We start from the raw sequence: 5,640 nt of genomic DNA, 5'->3' as shown, positions 1-5,640 counted from the left end.
CTTTGATCAGAGATAACACACAATATGTTGGTAAAATTCTGCCCATGTAAAGTGAAATCACGCTATGACATTTGCATCGTGTGACCCACTCCTTACCAACTCTGTGCAGAGTAAGAAGTCTTACAACACCAGGTTAAGGTCCAACAGGTTTGTTTCAAACACAAGCTTTCGGAGCACTGCTCCTTCCTCAGGTGAATGCAGAGGTATGTTCCAGAATCATTTATATAGACAAAGTCAGAGATGCCAGACAATGCTTGGAATGCGAGCATTTGCAGGTAATCAAATGCAGAGATAGGGGGTGATCCCAGGTTAAAGAGGTGTGAATTGTCTAAAGCCAGGACTTCAAGCAAGAATTGTCTCAAGCATCTCCACATCATAACTCTGTGCAGGTTTGAGTGAAATGGGAGCTCTCAAATTTTCTGTTTAATTTAGATTTGCAGTTGTTTTTTTTTTACATTTCACATCCAGCATGTGAATAACCACCAGGAGCCACAACCCTGGTCGATTTTCCCTCTTCCTGAGAAGGACAGACTTTTGATGGCTTCCCACCCCCCCATAGTTGTAACTTTTCAGATTACATGAAAGAGCGTTAACCTTGCGCCGCAATCTCTGGTGATTTGTCTTCCTTCGGCGGTGCCCTGAGAGAGTGATTGGAGCACATTACCCAAAACAAATATATTTACACCTCAGATTTGGTTTGTCATAATCTTCCACAATTACATTAATTTGCCAAATGAAAAATGAGTATTAAACTATTCACACTTTTAATTAACAATTTGTGTGATGAGAGGATCCTGTGGGATAAAAAATTAGCGACCTTCAGTGAACTGAATGCTTGACTCGCTCAGCCCCGGTGGTACCAGTAGGAATTACATACAATATTTAATCCATAAAATCCATAGAATCCCTACAGTGCAGAAGGAGGTCTTTCGGCCCATCGAGTCTGCACCCAGCCTACCTAGGCCCGCTCCCCTGCCCTATCCCCATAACCACAGTTAACCTGCACATCTTTGGACACTCAGGGGCAATTTAACATGGCCAATCCACCTAACCTGCACAACATTGGACTGTGGGAAGAAACCCATGCAGACACGGGGAGAAAGGGCAAACTCCACATATTCACCCAAGGTCAGAATTAAGCCCCGGGCGCTGTGAGGCAGCAGTGCTAACCAAGGTGCCACCCCAACCAATAGTATTGGCGATTGTTTGATGGGACAACATACATGAAATAGGAGCAGGTGTTAGGGCACTCAATTCCGGAGCTTGCTGCACCATTCAATAAGTTCACGTCTCATCTGATCTTGAGCACCCACTTTTCACAATTCCTCCTTCTGCCTGTTCCTCATAGACTTGCTTTATAGGGTTAAATATCTGAAACCATTCCCCAGCGGCAGCTTGAACATGTCCTCCAGCGCCTTCATACTGGGATAACTTCCATCTATGAATAGAGCTCTCATCCTCCTAATTCCTGCTCTCTGCCAACTTCAGAACCCGCCATCTTTCCTGCCCGGCGCGAACCTGTGGTTGATGCAAATCGGGGTCCAGACTGACACACCCTCCATCTTCTTATATCTCCTCCATTGCCCCCAGATCCTCAATGCCGCCACCAACACCGGGCCAGTGGTGTACCAGGCTGGCGAGAATGGCAGAGGTGCCATTACCAGTGCTCCCAAACTGGTGCCTTTGCATGACGCTGCCTCCATCTGCTCCCAGGCTGACCCATCCCAGGAACGGCCCTAGGGTTGCTGGCGCCCCGGGCAAGCTGAACTTCGGCGCCCTTACAAGTATAATTTTTAAAAATTTTCACAAGGAGAAAAACTGAAAATGTAGAATAAAGAGTTTATTACAATTATTACAACCCACTGCGCCACCGTGCTGCCCTTAGAAGGCACTAGTTAGGGTGCAGTTAGAGGATTGTGTGCATTTATGTCACTCTATAGGAAGGACATAGTGCCAAATGGAATGTACAACACAGATTCATCAGGATGATACCAGGGATTTAAAAAGTCAAACTATGTCCAGATGTAAGACACTGTGGTTATTTCCTTTGGAGTGAGGAAGCCTTTGCTGAGATTTATTAGGAACCCTTAAAATCATGAAGAATTTGGATAGGGTGAAGGATTATTTTCCCCAGTTTAGGGGTCAGAGAAAAGAGGTTATCAATTCAAAATAGAGGGGGGAGCCGAGGGCTTGCTTCTCCACAGCCCCTTCACCAGAAAACCCAAGCGGATTCGAACGGCCTTCTCCCCGTCCCAGCTCCTGCGATTAGAGCAAGCCTTTGAGAAAAATCACTACGTGGTGGGAGCCGAGAGAAAACAACTCGCAAACAGCTTGTGTCTCACAGAAACCCAGGTAAGAATGTTGAAGTAGACAGTCAGAGAGAGAAGGAGAGGGGCGGATTGATACTTGGGGTTGGCAGGGAGCAGCGTGGTTGGAGGGAGGGTGTGCTGAGAATACTTTCCATGCAGGGATTTCTGACTTTAGAATGCACTCGCGGAAGAGGCGGTGCCAGCAACTTTCAAATTGCGCCCCCTAGCACATGGCGCCCTGGGCGACTGCCCGAGTTGCCGGTACCTTGAGCCGGCCCTGCCCATCCCCCATTACCCACTTCCTAATCATCGCTATATTGGCCGGCCAGTAGTAGTTGCAGAAGTTCGGCAGTGCCAACCCCCCCCCCCCCCACCCCCCCCCTCCCACCCCCCGACTGCGCTCCAACAACATTTTCTTCACCCGCGGGGTTTTATTCACCCATACAAAGCCCAAAGTAATCTTTTTACCCGCTTGAAAAAAGCCTTAGGAATGAAGATGGGGAGGCACTGGAAGACAAACAAAAATCTGGGGAGCACCGTCATTTTCACGGTCTGTACCAATCCACCTACCTTACACATCTTTGGGTTATGGGGGCAAAACCCACGCAAACACGGGGAATGTGCAAACTCCGCTTGGTCAGTGACTCAGAGCCGGTATCGAATCTGGGACCTTGGCACCGTGAGGCAACAGTGCTAATGACTGCGCCACCGTGCTGCCCGCAAGTTGTTTATCATATAAACCATGGTTAAGCACAGTGGGCTAAGTAGCTGGCTTGCAATGCAGAACAATGCCAGTGGCGCGGGTTCAAATCCTGTACCAGCTTCCACGAACAGGCACCGGAATGTGGCGACTAGGGGCTTTTCACAGTAACTTAATTGAAGCCTACTTGTGACAATAAGCGATTATTTGGTTTTGGTTTATGATGAGGCTTGCATAACCTATCAAATTCGCAACAAAATCGTAAAATGATGCTGATTAATAGAGTCAAGCTCTGCTTCCATGGAGTAACTCTCTACCCATTTTTGTGGACGCAATATTTTTTTCAGGCACTTTTGAGAAAAAAATTCTAAAATTGCGAGTTCCAAAATACTCATTAAAAATACTAGTTGGCAACGTGTGCACCTTCATTTTATCTATTGATTCAGTTGATAAAACAAGACGATTATGACAATTTGCAAACATTTCTAACAGGCAGAGTATTCTGCACTGTTTTCTGGTGATTAAAAAGCAGGAAATTAGAAAATGCTGAAAAGAAGAAGCAAACACGGACATTGTTGGATAAATCCTGTGTATCAGTCCTGAGTAAAGCCCACATTTGGCCTGCGCCACAATGTGGAAGATGTGGGTGGGCTTTTTCCACCAACTTTCAGAACATTGATAAAAGTTAGGTCAGTTGGATTGACTAAAATATCTCATGTTAAAAATGTTAATGGTTTATGCAAACACTGAACAGAACCTTGTAGCTTTATACCCAACTCTCAAAGAGATTTTCTGGTGAGAGCAGATATGATGCTATTGCTTGCACCACACAGCAGAGTTGCACCATTGACTCAGCACCTGATTGGAATAAATCCACTCCTTTCCAAGTAAGTATTTAACTAAATCCTGTAAATAGGCTGCAATTATATTAGTGAAAGAACGGAAACTAAACTCCCAACATGCATTCAATTCTGTTTTTACACAAAAAAATAAAGCATTATTTTGAGCAGTCCATAAGATTTGATGCTCTTGCAATTAAATTGTCAGAATGGGTCCAAAATATGTTAGCGATGCTTGGCAATCTGAACAGCCACACGTAGTCACAACAATAGACATGATTAAGATAGGAATGTATTCTGTTGAGTCTGGATCAGTATTTCCACGATTCGATGTGTCGACATTTCATAGTGTGTCCCAACACCTGATAATTGCATTAACTAACAATCTGCTTTACTCGAGTGGATCATTTCTTTAAGGGTTGTTTGACATCGGCCCAAGTATTAAAATGATCAAAAACTTTATATTTGCCTTACCAGGTTAGACATTCAGGTTTTATTGAAGCATTTGCAAAATTTTTAGAACAATAACAAATAAAACAATAATAACATAAACCTCAACATGGTAAACTAGACATTTCCTACCCAACCCCTTCTGTACATCCCTTAACCATATTGCACCTACCCGCTCCCCCCTTCAGAATGCTGCTTCTGCTGACACATTAATTTGCCCCGAGAAATTCGACGAATGGCTGCCACCTCCGAGGGAACCCCAGCATTGACCCCCTCAAGGCAAACTTTATTTTCTCCAGCTTGAGAAACACAGCCATGTCACTGACCCAAGTCTCCACACTCAGGGGCTTCAAGTCGCTCCACATTAAAAAGATCTGTTTCCAGGCTACCAGGGAGGCAAAGGCCAAAACGTCGGCCTCTTTCACTCCCTGAACACCCGGGTCTTCTGATACTCCAAAGATCGCTATCTCTGGACTCGGCACAACCCGTGTACCTAGCACCTTGGACATTGCCTTGCCAAACTCCTGCCAGTATCCTCCAAGCTTCGGGCATGCCCAAAACATGTAGAGATGGTTTGCTGGGCTTCCCGCACACCTCGCACATCTATCTTCTACCCCAAAAAACTTGCTCATCCTCGCCGCTGTCATGTGTGCCCGGTGTACTACCTCAAACTGTATTAGACTGAACCTAGCACGTGATGAGGAGGAATTAACCCTGCTTAGGGCGTCCGCCCACAGGCCCGCCTCTAACTCCCCACCTAGCCTCTCCTCCCACTTGCCTTTCAGTTCCATCACCAGGATCTCCTCCACCTCCAACAAATCCTGATAGATATCCAACATTTTTCCCTCCCCCACCCAGGTTCTGGACACTACTCTGTCCTGTATACCCCGTAGCGGGATCAGCAGGAATGACAACACCTGTTTCCTCAGAAAGTCCCGGACTTGTAAATATCTGAAACCATTCCCCGGTGGCAGCTTGAACATGTCCTCCAGTGCCTTTACACTGGGAAAACTCCCATCCTCCTAATTCCTACTCTCTGCCAACTTCGGAACCCGCCATCTATCCTGTCTGGCGCGAACCTGTGGTTGTTGCAAATCGGGACCCAGACTGACGCACCCTCCACCTTCTTATATCTCCTCCATTGCCCCCAGATCCTCAATGCCGCCATCACCAACGAGCTAGTGCAGACTGGGCCAGCGAGAACGGCAGAGGTGCCATTACCAGTGCTCCCAAACTGGTGCCTTTGCATGACTCCCCCTCCATCCGCTCCCATGCTGACCCCTCCCCCATTACCCACTTCCTAATCATTGCTATATTGGCCGCCCAGTAGTAGTTGCAGAAG

This window comes from Scyliorhinus canicula, chromosome 16, assembly GCF_902713615.1.
Source record: "Scyliorhinus canicula chromosome 16, sScyCan1.1, whole genome shotgun sequence".
In the NCBI taxonomy this organism is placed as follows: Eukaryota; Metazoa; Chordata; class Chondrichthyes; order Carcharhiniformes; family Scyliorhinidae; genus Scyliorhinus; species Scyliorhinus canicula.
Note: the sequence above shows the minus strand (reverse complement) of the source record.